This window comes from Thamnophis elegans, chromosome Z (assembly GCF_009769535.1).
Source record: "Thamnophis elegans isolate rThaEle1 chromosome Z, rThaEle1.pri, whole genome shotgun sequence".
Classification (NCBI taxonomy): Eukaryota; Metazoa; Chordata; class Lepidosauria; order Squamata; family Colubridae; genus Thamnophis; species Thamnophis elegans.
Genome location: NC_045558.1, coordinates 17,848,998 through 17,870,662, shown reverse-complemented (window position 1 = coordinate 17,870,662; position 21,665 = coordinate 17,848,998).

The window sequence follows — 21,665 nt, the reverse complement described above, 5'->3', positions numbered from 1 at the left end:
TGTGCACCATTGCATTTTGAACCAGATGAAGAGTCCTTTTCAAGGGCAGCCCAGTGTGAAACTCATTGCGGTAGTCCATTTGGGAGATAATTAAGGCATGAGTCTTGGTCCAGGAATGGGCATTAGTGGTGCATAACATAAAACTGAGCAAAATCCTCTTGGACACAACTGCTGTTTCTTCATAGGAGCTGTGAGTCCAAGAGATTCACTAAGTTAGTTTTGTTTGAGGGTACTGCAACCCTATCCAAAAGATGAGAAAAAATCCTAGAAACTGAAAACTAAAACTAAAACAACCTACAAACTAAAACCCTGATCCAGCCAATCTTTCTAGGTTTGAACTGAAGCCTGTTTTTCCCACCGAGACTCCCACCACTCTAGAGACAGAACCTCATTGTCCAATCCTGGACAACCTGAGGTGGAGATGTAAAGGTGGGTATTATCAACATATAATATACTAATAATATTGCATCCCATGCTACTGAATGTTTCTTAGCCATTGTAGATATTGAGCAGTAGTAGACGTAACATGGTATGGGTATGTGCACATCTCATACATATATCCACTTATATAACACACACAATTTTTCTATAAAGTTTCTGTATAAAAGGTAAAATATATCCAGTAAATCAGAAGTGAAATTAATTTTATTTTTTTACTATTGGTTCTGTGGGTATGGCTTGGTGGGCGTGGCGTGGCTTGATGGGTGTGGCTTGGTGGGAGTGGCAGGGGAAGAATACTGAAAAATTTCCATTCCCACCCCATTCTGGGGCCAGCCAGAGGTAGCATTTGCCGGTTCTAAACTACTCAAAATTTCCACTACCGGTTCTCCAGAACCTGTCAGAAACTGCTAGATTTCACCCCTGCAGTAAATGGATTTACATTTGAAGATATATGAAATGCTGTCTGTTTGACAGATCAGTAATTGGGCTTGGTGTAAACTTGAGAAGACAAAAATGATTTACAAGTATTTAAAATTAGTAAAATAGGTTATTGCTTCACCAATTGCATTTCTAAGTCATTTCAATCCTATAGCACATCAATAAATTTTGAACAAATATCATATCTTTATGAAAACCCAGGGGTGGCCTTGGAAAGAGTTGGTTGTCCAAGCAACCAAAAATCAATCAATCATAGAAAAGCAACAGGGTCATGGTACTGGATCTCATGGTTAGGTTATGATGAGTCCCAGTGGCGCAGGGGTCAGAATGTGGTACTGCAGATTGCCAGCAGTTGGTAGTTCAATTCTCATCAACTTAAGGTTGATTTATCCTTCCATCCTTCCAAGGTATGTAAAATGAGGACCCGGATTGTTGGGGGAAAGATATTGACTCTGTAAATCACTTAGAGAGGGCTGAAAAGCACTGTGAAACAGTGTATAAATCTAAGTGCTATTGCTATTTATAAGATATCACTATGAAGTGTTGTGGCATTGTCCAGAAACTTGAAAACAGAAAACAATACCCAATCAAGAGAACCACACTTCTACCAACATTAGCACAGCAAGCCGATGTATAAACACAGACCAAACCCCACATTCCCTTGCATTGATGATGTTACCTAATTGGGTAATGAAACGTCTGAAAGAAGACAATCAAGTTTGGAGAGCTTGAAGAACTCCACATTTCGGTGCTGAGCCTTGTGTATACTCTTTTCTTAGAACATTTTCAATTTGTTGCCCCAAGCATAGCTAATTTTGAAGTGAGGCCTCTTATTGCACTGAATGTGACTGTGAATCCTAAAACTTGTTCCTTTTTACCATACATCACGGAAAAGAAAAATGCAGTCTGGCACTGTTAAATTCTGTTGCTTGTTTTGCAACAAGTCCAAGTCTGACATAAAATTCTTTTCCATCCTTAGGGATATACTTTGAAAAGCCTTAGGGAGACCTACTTCTCAAACAACATTCCTTTGCCAGAGGAATGTTAGAACATAGTCTTTAGTGTGGGAATTATTTCATAGTTTAACACCATGGCTCACCTTTACAATGGAATGAAACAGACATTACTCATAATGTGGCTAGATTATTTTTGCAGTTGGAAAGGCAATATAGGCTGAGAAAAAACCAATAGCAAGGAAACAGCCCAGAGTTAATGTAAGTATCCACAAGACAATCAGTTATAGACACCATTATCTCTGATTCAATTTCTTGCAACTGATTATTTGGTAAGGGAAGGTTCTAATGATATGTGGTGGATAATGTTAATGGCTCTGTATTTCTAATCACTGAATTATCCCCTCCTTCCAAATTACCAGGATTGCATGCACTCTTGCCAATGCTGCTATTGCAAAGTATTACGGAACAAAAGTAATAAGACTTATCAATAAGCTTTCATTCGTGATCAATGAACATATATGATTTAAATCCCCCTGTAGGGAGGAGGAACCGATTAGGTGGTTCCACCCCAGGCGCCTTATGGACCCTCAGGGCTTTCAGACGGTGCTTGGTGTTATACCTGATACTCTCATCCACGGTCTGGTGGAGGCCTTGGTCGCTGCTTGGAACTCAGCGGCGTCGGAGGCTCTTAACCGGATTGCGCCTTTACGGCCTCTCTGAGGTAGCGGATCCAGGAGGGCTCCTTGGTTTACTGAAGAACTCCGGGAGATGAAACACCAAAAGAGATGCCTAGAGCGCTGCTGGAGAGCCAGTAAGTCCGAGTCAGACCGAGCACTCTTGAGAGCTTGCATCAGAGCCTACCTCCAGGCAATTCGGACATCAAAAAGCGCATACTTTGCCGCTCTGATTGCATCTGCCGAGTCGCACCCAGCCGCTTGTTTAGGATAACCCTCTCCCTCTTGAAAGGTAGGGACGCGGGTAACCCTTTACAAGGTAGAGCTGAGGAGTACGTCCAATTTCTCGTGGATAAAGTTGCTCGGCTTCGGACAGACCTGGACTCCAATTGCTCAGAGCCAGCCGAGGTACTGGGGGAGGGTCTTGAGTGTAATTTATTGATTGATTTTCAACTTGTCACACCTGAGGAAGTGGACAAGGCCATGGGAGCTGTGAGTGCCTCCATCTGTGAACTGGACCCATGCCCTTCTGGCTGGTCATGAACATGAGGGAGGTGACACGGAGCTGGATCCAGATGATTGTTACCCCCTCTCTTTGGGAGGGGTCCTTCCCGCTCCTTTTAAAGATGGCGGTGGTGAGACCCTCCTGAAAAAGCCGTCTCTGGATCCAGCCATTCTAAATAACTACGTCCAGTCTCCAACCTCCCCTTTGTTGGGAAGGTTGTTGAGAAAGTGGTGGCCTCTCAGGTCCGGCGGTCCTTGGATGAAACTGATTATCTAGATTCCTTTCAGTCTGGATTCAGACCTGGCTACTGCACGGAAACTGCTTTGGTTGTGCTGATCGATGATCTCTGGAGAGCCAAGGATAGGGGTCATGCCTCCGTCCTAGTGCTCCTTGACCTTCAGCGGCCTTCGATACCATCGACCATGGTATCCTTCTGCGGTGGTTGCAGGAGGTGGGAGTGGGAGGCACCGTTCTTCGGTGGTTCTCCTCCTACCTCTCGGACAGGTCGCAGTCGGTGCTGGTTGGAGGGCAGAGGTCGACCTCTAGGCCCTCAAATATGGGGGGCCACAGGGTTCGGTCCTGTCCCCCTCCTGTTAACATCTACATGAAGCCACTGGGTGAGATCATTCGGTGGCACAGGATAAAGTACCACCAATACACGGATGATATACAGCTGTATCTGTCCGCCCCATGCCAACTCAGTGAAGCGGTTGATGTGATGTGTCAGTGCCTGGAAGCTGTTAGGCTCTGGATGGGTGTGAACAAGCTTGCACTCAATCCGACAAGACCGAGTGGCTTGTGTTTTTCCCTCCCACAGCCTTGTGTTCCATCTCTCAGGCTGGGGGGTGAAATTATACGCCCCAGACAGGGTTCGCAATTTGGGAGTCCTCCTGGATCCTCAGCTGACCTTAGAACACCATTTGTCAGCTGTGACCAGGGGGACATTTGCCCAGGTTCGCCTGGTGCACCAATTGCGGCCCTACCTATAGAGCCGAGGTGGCGCAGTGGTTAAATGCAGCACTGCAGGCTACTGCTAGATCAGCAGTTCAGCGGTTCAAATCTCACCGGCTCAGGGTTGACTCAGCCTTCCATCCTTCCGAGGTGGGTAAAATGAGGACCCAGATTGTTGGGGGCAATATGCTGACTCTCTGTAAACCGCTTAGAGAGGGCTGAAAGCCCTATGAAGCGGTATATAAGTCTACTGCTATTGCTACCTGAACCAGGAGGCACTCATAACAGTCACTCACGCCCTCGTGACCTCAAGACTGGATTACTGTAATGCACTCTACATGGGGCAGCCCTTGAAGAACATTCGGAGACTTCAGCTTGTCCAGAATGCAGCTGCACGAGCGATCGTGGGTGCACCTCAGTACACCCACGTTACACCTATCCTCCGCAAGCTGCACTGGCTACCTATTGGACTCCGGGTGCGTTTCAAGGTGCTAGGCATTACTTTTAAAGCCCTACATGGTATTGGACCTGGGTACTTGAGAGACCACCTCCTGCCATTTATCTCCCTACGACCAATTAGATCCCACAGATTAGGCCTCCTCTGGGTTCCATCAGCTAGCCAGTGTTGACGGTCGACCCCCGGGGGAGGGCCTTCTCTGTGGCTGCTCCAGCCCTCTGGAACAATCTCCCCATGGAGATTCGAACCCTCACCACCCTTCTGGCTTTCCGCAAAGCCGTTAAGACCTGGCTGTTCTGGCAGGCCTGGGGCTGAAGAGTTCCCAGCCCCACTCGAATTGGTGCGCCTGTTGCGGAGTTTTAATATGTTTTTTGTAATTGTTTGTCTTGTTTTGCTTTCGTTGCGTTACCCCCCTTCCTTATGAGTTTGTTAGCCACCCTGAGTCCCTTCTGGGAATAGGGCGGCATACAAGTTTAATAAACCAAACCCAAAATTTGTAATCCTAAAGAGCAACAAAGATTAGGGGACTAGAGGTTAAAACATATGAAGAACAGTTGCAGGAACTGGACATGGATAGTCTAGTGAAGAGAAAGGCCAGGCATGACATGATAGCAGTGTTCTAATATTTGAGGGGCTGCCACAAGAGAGGAGGGGTAATGCTATTTTCCAAAGCACCTGAAGGCCAGACAAGGAATAAGGATGAAAACTTATCAAGAAGAGCTTCAACTTATCAAGAAGAGCTTCAACTTATCAAGAAGAGCTTCAACTTATCAAGAAGAGCTTCAACCTAGAAATAAGGAGAAATTTTCTGACAATGAGAACATAAACCAATGGAATAGCATGCCCTTAGACATTGTGGGTGCTTTGTCATTGGAAGCTTTCAAGAAGATACTGCCATTTGTCAAAATTGGTACAGGATCTTCTGTATCAGGAGGTTGGACCAGATGACCTATAAGACCTACAGATGTCCCTTCCAACTCTCTTATTCTATTCTAAGGTGCTTTTTGGAAAGACAGCTGGACTTTCTTTGTTTTTCCTTGAAGATGTTCGCTTCTCATCCATGAAGCTTATTCAGTTCTGACTGAAGAATTGTCTCAGTCAGAACTGAAGGAACGTCTTGGATGAGAAGCAAAATGTCTTCAAGGAAAAAGAAAACCCAGTTGCCTCTTTGAGGGACAACCATGACCTGGGTGACTGGAAAATCTCAGTAGATAGAATTTGTAAGGCCTTCTTGGTAATGAAGCTGCTATCATGCAAGACACAGAGATACAGCCATACTATACAGGAGGGCTGCATTTCAGGTGCGCCATCCAGAGATGACAGGGGAGAGTGTCCAAAAAGTCAAAACTGTGCTTCTAATTGCACAGGCAAAGCAACACATATCAAAATAAGGCATGTTTTGATTGTACAGTTATAATTGCTATCTTGACTAGTTTGACTCCTTTGGACACCCCTGATCTCATCTCGCCTATTCCACTGATGTTTAATGAAATCTGGCTCATGTAAGGACATGCTCAGTGGATTCTATTCTTACACACCTTTGGTTCATACATTTAGCTGGGGGCAGGAACAAACAAGGTAAAGAATGAAAAGTATGGTTTAGTTTTCCTCTATCAAGTAGAAAGCCTGAGTGTTGAACTGAGTTTTCCATTAATTGTCTGCTTTCTTTTTAGCATTTCTTTCAGGCTCTGTGGATAAGTTTTTGTTTGGTGAGAGACGGATCAGATATATCTTCACTAAACAACACCAAATTAATCTCAAGTGATCAGGAAAAGAACATTCACATTTTTTGTTTTAAGCCAGCCAAACAGACTGTATTTCCTTTGATCTTTTCAGTCTGTAAGATTTTTGCATAGATTTCCTTTCAAACTTTTCTGAGCTGACTACCAAAACCTCCAGACATGGAATGAATGGGAAGGGGCAAGAGAAGTCCTTCCAGGAGGCTTCTACTGTTGAAGGTCTGGTTCTATCTGCTTAATGATACAACCAGATCTGCATTCAGGTCCTGGCTGGGGCATGAAATTGTATAAATGAATAACTACCATTGAAATGATAAAACAGGTGAACCAAGCAATTAAAAAAACACTATATTCCCATCTTTTGCAATGAATAATTTTCACTAAAAGATTTTACAATTTCTTAAAAATATAGAAGCATAAAAGAAGAATTAAAAAAGATATTTTTTAAAAAACACAGAAGCATGGAAGAACAAATGGAAAAAGATTATTAAACGGCAAAAGAATAACAAAAAAGCAAGGAAAGATAATTCTAAAGTAGTGATGTTAATCTTCTTCACAGAAATTATGAACATTAAAATTACTGTCTCCAGCCTTCCATATTGCATATCATAGTTCCTTTCCACCCATAAACAAACCTTTTGAATTTAATCAATCCCTAAATGAGCAGTTCATTTTTCTCCACTTTCAGCAAAAAGCCATGAAGGTTTCCAGTCTTTATAAAAGAAGTAGTTCCCTCCTTAATCAAACAATGTAGCCATTTGTGCAAACTCAGCCATTCACAATCCATTCATCCATTATTGTGGCTTCTATATCTTTGTGCATTTAGTAGTTTTTGTTGCAATTACCATATACAAAGTTCTGAATTCTAGTGAGAAATCTCTGCTTCACTATATCAATATAGAAGAATATCTGTAGCTCAAGGTTGAAATGAATAGTTCTTGGTAGTCTCTGAACTTGGTTGCTTTCTTGAAGACAACTCAAATTAGGTAACATCATATGCATCTTTTCACCATATGTATCTTTTTACTTTTCACAAATCTACCATCATCATAAACGTCCCTTCATGTTTTTTGCATTTTCAGATGTGAGTAGAAATACTTCATACATCTTAGACAATTTTCCTGGTGTCTTGTATCACATGGTATATCATTTAAGAAAGTTTTACTCCCAGTCTTTAAAATATATAAAAATACTCCATAGGACTAATTTTGAGATTATTGGAGCATGAATATTCAAAACAATGGATACTTTTAACAATGGACTGAAAGGGTTTAATGCAACACAAATTAAAATAACCAACATTTGCACAGGTTGTCTATGAGAAACAAACTGTTCCAGAAGAGTCTAATCTAGAATAGTCTCCATAGTATGATTTTGTTTGTTGGCTAGCTTGAAATCCTGAACTCCTTAGGAATATGTTTTTATGATTTCTAGAAAAATAGTATAATTTAAATTCAATAAAGCAATTATAGCCACCCAAAAAGGATAAGAATGTAATAACTACCCTCTTCTCCCTGGATAATGGATAATGGATAATGCTTAGCAATGGAGCTAACTTGGGGGAAAATGATTTAATTTTTGATTCCTGAATCTGATAATACAACTCTTCTTTTTTCTTTTGCACTTCAGGTGCATGCTTGCACGCAAATACCTGTTCCTTATTGACTGCTTGCTAAGTTGCATCAAGCTTTTTGACTTCAGAAGTAACAACTGAAGTGCCTCAGGTGAAGAAACACCCACCAAATTGAAAACCTTCAGAGAGAGAGCTGTGCTGTATTTTAAAATCAGAAGAATTAGCCAGAGTTGGGCATGAATGACCTTTCAAAGGTCTCCAGGAAATTTCTGGATGGAGAACCAGGAAGACAATTGCTCAGAATTCCTTCAGGGAAAGGAGAAAATCTCTAACAAGTTTTCAAGGGCAGGATCCCTTTTAGCTATGAGAGTTGGATTGCAGCTCAAACACCCACTCGGAGGTGTAATGAGCTTTTCTGCACAAGAAGTAGACATGTGAGATATCCAGGATCTCAGACTAAATTGCTAATGGGCTGTGTTCATTCTGTTTAGATCATATTTTGTGTGCTCAGATGAACTAGATTAATTATCTAAGACGTGGCTAAAAGAAGTTTTAAATAAAGGCATATTCCAGAATGCATCCTCCCTTCACATGACACAACCCAATGAACATTCACTTTCCCATATAAGCTCCACTGGAAGAAAATTGAGGTTGAGTAGCAATGCTTTCCAATTAACTTGTTATTATGCATAATGTCTTCTCCATATTAGTGGTTCACCTTGTGGTCTGCATGTGGGTGTCCATTACTGGAATCAGATAGTTTGAGGTCTTATATTAACTGTATGTACTTTTCCACATAATTACTGCCACTGTTGCAAAAGTTGGCCAATCTTCTTACAGATGTCAAAAATGAGCTCTGCATTTTGACTCTTTGATCAGGTCTTAAAATCCTTTCAATCTCTTATCTTGATGCCCACAAAAATATTTCTTCAATTAGTAAATCTGGTGAGGTCCAACTTTATATTTGACCTCTTACATGGCTTGTAAACTTTGACGCCTAGCACTGTTATATTGCTACAAAATTTCCTTCTTCTGTTTCTAAACTCAGCCAATTAATTAAAGTCTTAAGTGTTGTGGTGTAGTACTCAGAGTTGAAAGTGATGCCAGGCTCAAGGAAATCCATGTGAATAACTGGATATTGCCTCCCCAAAAGCCCTAATTGTCAGTTCCCCCTAATAAATATTTAATTTGATTCTTTTCCTCATGATATTCTATGGACTGATACTTAATTTCTGGATCAGAAATTAACCATGAATAGTTAGCTGGGTGTCACAATGCTATAAGCTCACCTTCATTCTCACAATATGAAAGCCTGCAGTGAATACTTACTGGCAAATTTCAACTCTTGAAACCTTTTATCTCTGCTAGAAATAGAGAAATAGTATCAACGGGAATAACGCTACATATTAACAGGTCTGAAAATGATCTCATCTGCTCTTATGTGTTTCATAACCACATATATTGTAGTGATGTCAGATTTATTTCTCCTGCATATATTATATCTAATATGTCAAAGAATGGAGTTCAATTTTCATCCAATCCCATCTTTTGTTTGTCTAGTTGCTATATCCATTGACTTAATCACATTAACCAAATACAATGCCTTTACTATATCTTTGATGTATTTGCCCCTTTCTACTTACTCTAGCCCACCAATCAATCACTTAAATGTTTTTCTTAAGTTTCTTGTCCAAAACAAGAAATCATCTGTACTCTTCTCTCCTCACATTCTTTCAGCAAAAAGTCACATTTACTTCCAAGTAACCAGCTCTGGTGGCCATTACAGTTTTTTTCCTTTCTTGCATTTTGTTCTGTGGCTTCGGTTCTGTGTCCATCTACTACATTCTGAACTCTGCCTGTTTCCTTAAATTATTATTCTGGATTCCAGAAAATTCCACCACTTCATCTTTATAATTTCTCATTCTTATTTCACTTCCATCTTGACTCCTTGTCTTAATATCCTTATTCCATGACATTGATCTTTTATTTCCACAGATTTTAGCACACCAAAAATAACTGAGCACCTGTGGAGGTCCGATAAGTCCGAGGCGAACCGAGCACTTCTGACTACCTGCACCAAGGATTATGTCCGGGCACTAAGAGCTGCCAAAAGAACACACATCTCCGCCTTGGTAGCGTCCGCCGAGTCACGCCCAGCCGCCCTGTTAGGATCATCCGCTCCCTCCTCAATAGGAGGGATGCGGGAGACCCCTTGCAGGGTAGGGCTGAGGACTATGCTCAGTTCTTGGTGGACAAAGTTGCTCGGTTTCGGTCGGACTTGGACTCCACCGCTGTAGATCCAGCCGAGACACAGGAGGATTACTTGGCAAACCATCTCTGGGTTGAGTTCCAGGATCTTGCCTCTGGGGATGTGGACAAGGCCATTCGAGCTGTTGTGTTTCCCTCCCAACAATTTGGCCAATGTTCCAACACTCAGGCTGGGGGGGTCAAATTTTATACCCCTCAGATAGGGTCCGCAACTTAGGAGTCCTCCTGGATCCACAGCTGACCTTTGACCACCAGTTGTCGGCTGTGACCAGGGGGGCATTTGCCCAGGTTCGCCTGGTCCGTCAGTTGCGGCCCTACCTGAACCGGGAGGCTCTCGCAACAGTCACTCGAGCCCTTGTGATCTCTAGGCTGGAATACTGCAATGGGCTCTACATGGGGTTGCCCTTGAAGTGCATCCGGCAACTGCAGTTAGTCCAGAATGCAGCCGCGCGAGTGATAGTGGGCGCACTGCGGTTCGCCCACGTTACACCCATCCTCCGCGAGCTGCACTGGCTACCTGTCGATCTCCGGGTGCGCTTCAGGGTACTGATGACCACCTTTAAAGCACTCCATGGTAGTGGATCTGGGTACTTGAGAGACCGCCTTCTGCTGATTACCTCCCTCCGACCGATCAGATCGCACAGACTGGGCCTCCTCCGAATCCCATCCGCCAGTCAATGTCGACTGGCGACTACACGGAGGAGAGCCTTTTCTGTTGCAGCTCCGACCCTGTGGAATGACCTCCCCGCCGAGATCCGTACCCTCACCACCATCCAGACCTTCCGCACAGCCCTTAAGAGCTGGCTCTCCCATCAGGCCTGGGGATAGGTTCCCAATTTACCCGCCCGAGTGTTGACTGTTGAATGCAAGTTGTATTTTATTATTATTATTTTTTTCTGTTCACATATTGTTTGTCTTTTGATATTGCACCCCCTTCCCTGTGATTGTAAGCCACCCTGAGTCCCCTCAGGGAAAAGGGCGGCCTATAAATCTTAATAAAATGTCTAAAAAAAAAAAACTGTCTTCCTAGAATTCTGCAATCCTTTTTAGCTTTTTACGTCCAGAATTTTTTCCAAAAATTGCAAGCTCTCTTCCTTCCTTCAACCCATTCCTCAAACTTCCCTTTTCTATGAAGCCTTTTATTTAAATGCTTTGTCATTCTCAAGTACCAGATTAAACTTATGCAAATTGTCTTCATTTTATAATATTACTAACTATCTATGGAGATTCACAGTAATCTAGGTCATCTTTGTCCCAAAGGGGCTTTTTCAAGAGGCAACTGGACTTTCTGATATTTTGTTGAAGAGCTGAAGAAACTTCTTGGATGAGAAATGAAACAAAGAAAAACCGGATAGTCTAGTTGCCTCTTCAAAAAGTACTTTGGGATTTTATAACATTCTATTATTATTTATTTACATATAATTATTTCTATCCCAATGTTCAGCATAAAAAAACCTTCCTTGGCAATATAAACAATTATAAATAGCAATGCAATAAAAGCTGTTCAATCCTTTCAAATTACCTAGGTAGTTTGAACTTGGGGTGAAAGTATAGAAGGAAAAGTAAGACTAGCCATTCTTTTGTGGTAGTGGTTTTATTTGGTTCCTTCCTTCCTTCGTTCCTCCCTCCCTCCCTTTTTTCTTTCTTTTTTTCTTTCTTTCTTTTACTTTCTTTCTCTCCTTCCTTCCTTCCTTCCTTCCTTCCTTCCTTCCTTCCTTCCTTCTCAATTTATTGACATTGCTCATTTAGCTTTGCAGTAGACTTCTTGTGGTAAAACTTTCAGTGGTGTTGGGTACTGTCTTGTCCTTATTAGACACAAGAAGGCTTACTTCTATGTAAATATGGAAATATTTGGAAATACATTCCTGGTTTCTAGGTTCTCATCTGTTTTTCCTCTTTAGCTGGATTGGGAGCAAAGAATCCACAAGCGAGATCCACCTGGGCCAACAATCTAAGCCAATTCCACTGTGCGTGCTGGAGCACACACTCAGGCTATTGATCACAGTACAGTAAGCTGTCAAGCTTCCTCTTGAAGTTTGAAACCATTTAAATATCAACAGGATGCAAGCCAAATCATGCATGTCTTTGAGAATCAGAAAAGAACCTTTTCCAACTATCCAGATCTGCTAAATTAATTCAGGTTATTTTTAAGAACAAATACATCAAAAGGGAAACAAAAACACAAATACATGGCTGGGTAGAAGATATTCCTGAAATACAAGAATATATATAAAATAGTATTTTGATTACACCCCATCCATTAATTTCTGTATTATGACTCTGTTTCCTGCTTGACATAAATTGCAGTGTATATTTCATAACCTTGCCGAACACCTATGGCTGATTTTGAAGATGAGACCGTGTGGGCTAGAATATACCTTTGAAAAAAAGAGTTATGAGTAAAAAAAAAAGCACATATACTATACACCTCAGGGAACCTAAGACTGGTGGAAATAAGAAGTGGAACCACAATATCTCTTTAGAGAATTCATAGAACAATTAAACTGATTTGTTTATTTGGATGAATAGCAAAGGTGGTATTCAGCCAGTTCTGACAGGTTTGGGAGAACTGGCAGTGGAACTTTTGGGTAGTTCAGAGAACCTGCAAATAGGCTGGCCCCGCCCCCACTGCCTCCTAGACTTCCAGCTGATCTTCTTTTGTTGCCCTGAACAGGAGAATGGAGTTGGAAAGCAGGTTAGTGGGGTGGGTAGGGAATGGGGATTTTGCAGTATCCCTCTCCTGCCATGCTCATAAAGCCACACCACAAAGCCATGCCCACAAAGCCATGCCCACCAAGCCACGCCCACAGAACTGGTAGTAAATTTTTTGAATCCACCACTGATCAATAGCCCATCTTTTCGTCAGCAGCTTATACAAGAATCCATAAAAAGGATGCCTTTTTTATCTCATAACAACAAACTTGTGAGTTAAGTGGTGTCAAGAAAGAATGACCAGTGTTAGCCAGATATTTTTCATGTGACTTGAACCTTGGATCTTCCAAGTCCAGGTTCAACACCTTTAACACCACACTGGTTCTTGAAACCCTTAACTGAAATGTTTAACATGGCTAATTTGAGGTTTCTAACAATAAAGATAAAAAAGCTAGTCAATTTTGGAACCAGTATGAAGCAGCTTTTGTTCATCCTGGCTAGCCTTATGAAATCAGAAATAAAATCACTGGATAGCTTTATGACTATCAGTTCACCCTTCAGGTGTAAATAATTTGGGAGGCTCAGATTATCAATGGGAGTGTTTAGATGTTCAAAGCTATATTTTTCTCCACCCCATTCAATTATGTCTGATTCTGCCTGGACAAGTCTTTGCAGGTTTTTGGAAAAGTTTTTCATAAATAGTTTGCTTTTTCTTCCTTTCTAGGCTTGAGAGGAAATGACCAGCTCAAGGTCACACAAGTGAATTGGTGCCTAAGGTGGGAGTAGAACTCACAAACTCCAAATTTTCAGCCTGATACCTTAACAACTACTCTGAAAGTGGCTGTCAAAGCTACATTTGTTGTTAGTCGTGTCTGACATATTGAGACCCCATGGACAATATTCCTTCAAGCCTTCCTGTCCTCTACCATCCTCTGGAGTCCATTTAAGCTCACGCCTACTGCTTTAGTGACTCCATCCAGCCACCTCATACTCTGTTGTTCCTTTCTTCTTTTGCCCTCAATCTTTCCCAGCATTAGGCTCTTTGCCAGTGAATCCTTCCTTCTTATTAAGTGGCCAAAGTACTTAAGTTTCATCTTCAGGATCTGACTTCCTTCTAAAGAGCAGTCAGGGTTGATCTCCTCTAAGATTGACCAGTCTGATTGCCTTGCAATCCAAGGGACTCACATGAGTCTTTTCCAGCACCATAGTTCAAAGGCCTCAATTCTTTGGTGCTCAGCCTTTCTTATGGTCCAACTTTCACAGCCATCCATTGTAACTGGGAAAACCATAGCTTTGACTAAACATACTTTTTTTGGCAAAGTGATGGCTCTGCTTTCTGGCATGCTGTCTATATTTGCCATAGCTTTCTTCTCCAGGAGCAAGTGTCTTTTAATTTCCTGCCTGCAGTCCCCATCTGTGGTGTTCTTGAAGCCCAGGAAAATAAAACCTGTCACTACCTCCATTTCTTCCCCATCTATTTGCCAGGAATTGAGAGGACTGAATGCCATGATCTTAGTTTTCTTAATGTTGAGTTTCAAGCCAACTTTTGCACTCTCCTCCTTCACCCACATCAAGAGGCTCTTTAGTTCCTCTTCACTTTCTTGCCATTAGAGTGGTATCATCTATATATCTGAGGTTGTTGATATTTCTCCCGGCAATCTTAATTCCAGTTTTTGATTCATCTAGCCCTGCCTTTCTCATTACTCATTACAGCTACATTACCTATATATTATTGTTCTCTGTGATGATATAGGTAGAGCTAATGGAGAAGCCAGTTTGTCTTTGAAGTATTCACAGTCCCAAATAAAGCTCAAAGGTTCTTCAGAAAGCAAACTCCTGATTTAGCATGCCTCCAAGCGAGGAATTCTACTTCTTCCTTCCTTGTCCCTGGCAATATGTGTAAAGACTTCAGTAGCTGAAACAGTTTAGTTGCTCTGACAACAATGAATAGACTGATGAGTGATGAATCCAAGGATTGCCAATCCTCCATATAAGGTTATATGGTTCCTTAACTCTGACTTCTATACTTTGCCTTCTCAAATGCTCTTCATGATTTCCTTGTGGGCTATTAAAATGTATTCCATCATTGTTAGGTGGGTATTTATCACACTTTAAAGATGTATGCTTTTAAGCTTTGAGATAGGACTGCAATGTAATCAAAACATAGTTAAAAATATGAGATAAAAACAGATAGGAGATGTCAATTAAATGATTACAAGAGCAGTACAGAAAGGCCAGAAATATTGCAGGTTACAGCAGGAGTTAAAAACTGAAGACAAGGCATCATAAAATCAAAGAGTTCATGCTGTTTTCTTAAAACTCAAAATAATAATAAATAAAATAGCCAAATGAATTTTTTGGAGGAACGGAGTTCAGCATTTTTGGAATTGTTATTACCTTCCAATCAAGTTTATTTTCAAAGGTTCAGAATTAGGAATATGCATTCTCTGGCAATACCACTTCCCAAGGAAATATGACTTAAATTTGGCTTTGGACAAAATTTGCAAGGCTCTAGGATGAAGTAAATGGTTCCAGTACCCTTTCCAGATTCCAGACCCTCAAAGAAGTTCTAAATCTAAGTCTTATCTCTGAAATACTGCAGTGTTGAAAAGGCAGTCCTAAACAAAAAATAAGAAGCATCCATAGTTTTCATATCTGCCAGGATGGATAGATAAGTGACATTCAATACTTGTGAGGGATGCCACCCATAACTGTTTTTACTGACATCTGCAACTTTGAAAACAAAGTTGTAGCACTTGAACTCTTTCCAAGAAATTAAAGAAACCAAACTTGAAAACTGTTGTATTAGAGATGAGAGTGGATTTGGCGAAAAGTTCTACTACTCTAGCTTCTTACTGCATTTGACAGCACACTATCAGCAGTAAAATCCTTCAGGTTTCTGGATTCTATAATCTCCCAGGATTTGAAATGGACACCTAACATTAGAACCATCATTAAAAAAGCATAACAAAGAATGTTCTTCCTGCACCAACTCAGAAAGCTCAGACTGCCCAAAGAGCTGCTGATAACAATTGTACAGAGGAATTAATGAATATGTCAGTTGTATTTCTATAACTGCCTGGTTTGGTACAATAACTAAACAGGACAGGTATGGATTCAAACAGATAGTTAGAAGAGCAGAAAGAACAATTGTAACCAGCCTGCCTTCCGTTGAAGAGTCATATATTGTAACGGTCCTAAAGAGGGCTGAGAAAATATCTATAGATCCTTCACATCCTGTACATAAACGACATAAATATAAAAGTTCAAATCCCTAGCACCGCATAATGGAGTGAGCTCCCATTACTTGTCCCAACACTTGTTCTGCCAACCTAGCAGTTCAAAAGCACGTAAAAAAGCAAGTAGAAAAATAGGGAAGGTAACAGTGTTCCGTGCGCCTTTGGCATTTAGTCATGCTGGCCACATGACCACGGAGAGGTCTTCGGACAGTACTGGCTCTTAAGCTTTGAAACAGAGATGAGCACTGCCTCCTAGAGTTGGAAATGACAACATGCATATGAGAGGGGAACCTTTACCTTTACCCATTTATGGCTGTAATATTATTATTTCCCCTTTTATCTTCTCTACTACCCATTCTTATTGGTATTATATTATGATTATTCTGTTGCTTTGCATGCTTATGGGGAATTTTTGCAATGGAGACAAATTCCTTGTGTGTCTAATCACACTTGGTCAATCAAGTATTCTAAATTCTTTGTACCACGGGCCTCCTACAACATTGTGAAAAAGGCTGACAAGAGCCTTCTTTTCTTCCAACAGTGGCCCAAGAATGGGAAATGGACTTCATAAATTCATGCCAGTAGCTGGCAATTCTTAATAGTATCCCATGAAAGAAAGTAAATGAAAACTTTAGCAAAACCAATAGTGATCAAGATAGTTTCCATACATTGACTTCTGACACTGAGTGAAAGGAAATGTAGCTTATTTTTTCTTGATTGGAACAGCTGGCGTATTGCTGAGTTAAAGATTTGTTCCTAGCTGGTTTTGAAGTTGCTCCACTCAGCTTTTAAATGTGGCATGCTTTTAGATTTCTGATTCAACTTCTCTCCTGTCTATTCTGGGTTGGTTAGATTGCACTTTGGTTATTATGTCCCAATTTGTGCATTGCATTTTAGGAATGTTGAATTTATTCGGGAATTACAGATTTCCCCTGATATACAGTATATCAGCTATCATAATTATCTTAGATTGAGACATCTTCATCATTGGAAATCAAGGAGGTGAGTGATGACATCTTTACAATTTCTGTGCTAAAACAATCTGGATGAAGTGCACTTCTTTGTGGTCTGATGGCCCTTGTTGCTATGTTGGTTTTGTATCTATTGGCAGCTACAGATTTTTTTTTAATCCGGTGTTTGTAGCACTGGGTACTTCTCCTGTCAATTCAATAGACTGCAGGGGAACATAAGCACAGTGCTTGCATAATAGAGGAAAGACTGGATTTATGGCTGGTTTCTGTCATCAAATTGCAAACTAGAATTGGATTGACCTCACACAGGAGCAGCAATCATCTCTCCCTGCACCCCCAGCTCCCTTTTCTGCTTCTTTATTAAGTCATTAAACATTTATTCTGGCAGACTGGCTCTCGACTGTTTGGTCTCTGTTACCTGTCTGCTGGTGAGACTTCCTGATGTTTGCTGCAAACTTTGGGTGTGTACCAATGAATGGTAATGAAGATACACACAGTGCGTAGAATATGAGTGGCAGGCTGAAATTTATTCTGGCCTAGAGCTTTCAGCACCTTCAATTATTTCTCACTATAATCATGTCCCGCGGTCATTTTTCATGCTGTTGCTTCATTTGTGAGTCTGGTACCATCCATGTGCAATCACGGAAGCAGCTACTCAAAAAAAAAAAAAAAAAGAGCCCTGAGTTTACGTACCAACTGAAAAAGACAGGCAGCAAATAAATAAGTATCTTTCTAGAAGAGGTGACCAGTGAGGCATTTGTACACTTTGTACACTACATATTCAGGTAGACACTAGTTCCAAATAATATATCTATTATTAAATAATCCCTTGTTTTGGTTTTCCTTTTTGATTTCTTGTGCTATTTCTTCCATTTTCCCTTCTGTAGGGATGAGTATTTCCATAGATGTGCACATGGACATGGAATTAGTCACATATATATCTTAATGTATGTATTATGTATAATAAAAACAATATGCATTACTGTATGTATAAAAACCACCACCATCACCACCACCACCACCACAACAACAACAATAATAACAACTAATGTATCAGATTTGGAAGGTGAACCACACGGATTGTGATATCAGTGAACAAAGGCTAATGGACCAACGACATGTAATTCTAAGCCACAAATTTTTCACTACAGCAGAATTAATAGGAATCGAAGAGAAAGCAACTAATGGTCTGAGTGTACCAACAAAGAATAGTAACACCAAGAATCATCTGTAAACTTAAAAGCAAACTGAGGAAGAAAGGGAGGAAGAGGATGCTGAAATGGATGAAGATAAAGAACAAGGAAGCACTGAAGAACAAACACCAACAGATATTGCTCAATTAGCTGAGAAAATAAAGCATCAAATGGAAGATGCTGAAGGAACACATTTGCCAAAGCTGAACCAAGTGAACTAGAAAGAACTGAGAAAGGTACTAAAAAAGGTCAATGAGGCTGTGCAAACCATTCAAACCACTACATTAGCTGAAACAAACCAACTGATGTATGCAGCAGCCTTCATAACCACCAAAGAATTGGGTTTGAAAATACAAAAGAACCAAAGAGGCAAGAAGAGGAAGCCTAAATGGAAAATTCGGTTGGAATTGAAGATCAAAAATTTTTGTGGAAACTTGAGCAACTTGAAGAACCTAAGGCAAGGTCAACTAAATAACAATCAGGTCAAAAGCAGCCTGGAAGCAAGATACAATTTGGAGAATAAAGAGATTGCAATAGTAACTGAAGAGCTGAAGCAGAGGGTTGTTGCCGTTGCTGAAAAGATTAAAAGATACGAAAACCGAGTAACTCAATTCAAGGAAAACTCACAGTTCAGAGCAAATCAGCACCAATTTTATAAGAGCTTAGAAAGTGGAGATGGAGTAACAACAAATGAAAAGCCTGATAAAGAGAAAACTCTGAAATTCTGGAATAATTTGTGGGAAAACAACAAGAAGCACAACAGAAATGCAAAATGGATCAAACAGGTTGAGGATTCTGTTAAGGTGCATAAAATGGAAGATGTGAAAATAACAAAAGAAATGGTGCAAAGACAGTCAAGAAAAGTGAAGAACTGGAGTGCACCTGGACCAGATGAGTTACATGGCTTCTGGTTAAAGGCACTTACAAGTGTTCACAAAAGATTGGCAGCCCAAATCAACACCTGAAAATGATAAATGGATGACAACTGGAAGGACATTTTTGGTCCAAAAAGATAAAGAAAAAGGAAATGATCCTGGAAACTATAGCCCAATCACCAGTTTGCCAACAACATACAGACTCCTTACTGGTATCATTGCAAACCAAATTTATGGATACTTGAAAAGAAATAACTTGCTTCCTGTAGAACAGAAAGGATGCTACAAAAATTCAAGAGGAACAAAGGACCAACTGCTGATTGACAAACTAATCCTAAAGAATTCAAAGAAAAGACGAACCAACCTGTTCATAGTTTGGATAGACTATAAGAAAGCATTTGATTCAGTTCCCCATAGCTGGATCAAGAAGTGCCTGAAAATCTTTGGCATCAGCAGCAACATACAAAAATTCATGGAAACTTCAATGAACCTCTGGAAAATGAAGCTTATAGCTAATGAAGAAGAACTGGGTGAAGTTGAAATTAACCGAGGCATTTTCCAGGATGATTCCCTTTCACCCCTACTTTTTAGACTCTCAATGCTACCACTGACAATCATTTTGAAGAAGATAAACTATGGATACGAACTTGCAAAGAAAGGATTGAAAATTTCGCACTTGGTGTACATGGATGATTTGAAGCTGTTTGGTAAAATAAAAGCGGAACTGAATTTATTAATTGAAAGCACAAAAGAATTTAGTCAAGACATTGGTATGCAGTTTGGAATTGACAAATGTGCAACAATGGCAACCAAAGCAGGCAAGGTAATAGAAGATGATGGAATAGAACTTGAGAATGAAGAAATGATAAAGGCAGTAAAAGCAGAAGAAGGCTACAAGTACTTGGGGATTTTAGAGGCCTCTGACTTAATGCATAATAAAGTAAAGGAATTAACTTCAGCCAAGTACATTCAATGAATTCACAAGATATTAAAGTCCAAATTGAGTGGAGGAAACATCATAAAAGCCACAAATACCTGGGCTACACCTGTGATTCGATACTCTGCAGGAATAATTGACTGGACCCAGATGGAGTTGGACAATTTGGACAGAAAAACAAGGAAGCTTATGACAATGAATCATGCTTTGCACCCTAAAAGTATATCTACCAAGAGCAGAGGGTGGTCGAGGACTCCTACAAGTAGAACAGACTGTGGAAGAAGACACAGCTTGAATGATTACATCCAGAAAAGTGAAGAACCAATGATTAAGGAAGTAAATAAAAGAGGCCTTTTAAAGACAACTAAGTCAAAAGCTGAATATAAGAAAGAAGTAATTGAGAAGCGAGTTGAAAATTGGAAAAATAAAGCTATGCATAGCCAATACTTGAAAATTATTGAAGGCAAAGCTGACCAAAAGCTAACTTGGAACTGGTTAAGATCAGGAGCACTGAAAAAAGAAACAGAAGGCTTTATTTTGGCAGCTCAAGAACAAGCCTTAGCCACAAACTGCATGAAGGCAAAAATGCTGTTGGTTACCACCAACAGCAAATGTTGCCTCTGTAATGAGAAAGACAAGACAGTTGACCACTTGATCAGTGGGTGCAGCAAAATTTCACAAACTGACTACGTACAATGCCATGACCGCGTTGCTAAGATCATTCACTTCAAATTATGCCAAAAGTTTGGATTTGAGTACAGCAAAAACCACTGGGATCATCAGATTCAGAAGGTTTTAGAGAACAAGAAAGTCAAGATCTTGTGGGACTTCAGAATTCAGACTGACAGGCACTTGGCCCACAATACACCTGACATAACAATAGTTGAAAAGAAAAAAGTATGGTTCATTCACATTGCAATACCTGGAGATGCACAAATTGAAGATAAACAGCAAGAAAAAATAACAAAGTACCTGGACTTGCAAATTGAAGTTGTGCGACTGTGGAAAAAGAAATCGTGTCTTGTCCCAATTGTAATTGGAGCTCTTAGAGCAATACCTAAAGGACTATCTCGCTATTTGGAAATTCTAAATTTATCTGACTTGAACATTCTGATTCTCCAAAAACCACCATACTTGGAACAGCTTATATCCTCCGACGTTACCTTAACAGTTCCTAGGTCCTTGGTTCGGACTCGAGCTGTTGAGCTACCAACCAGCCCCAAAGGCTGTGAATCTCACAAAAGATTAACCACATAATAATAACAACAACAATTTATGTTGGACCATAATGTATTGGAACATAAAACAGAGAAAAATAATAGAAAACGAAGAAGCTAAAATGCTTCTGAGCTTTTAAAATCAAACAGGCAGGCGTCTGCCATATAACATGCTAGATTTAACAATTGTCAATAAAAAAATAATAAAATTTGGATAGTGGATATGGCGGTACTTGGAGACAACAGAATAGAAGAGAAGGAACTGGAGAAGATAGCAAAATTCAAAGACCTGCAAATAGAAATGGAACTATTGTGGCAAAAAAACCCAAAAACAAACCTCAAATGCAGTACTAATAGTAATACGTGCCTTGGCTGCAAACTCAACACAACTGGAGCTGTACTTGAAAACCACCAGCATTGACAAATTCACCACAAGTCAATTGCAAAAAGCAGCTTTACTCAGAACAGCTTACATCCCGCCAGAATATTATTAATACAATCAGCTATCAACATCTACCTATCCCAGGACCTTAGGAAGAACCTGAGAGGTGGATAAAAATGCCAAATCCAGTCTAAACA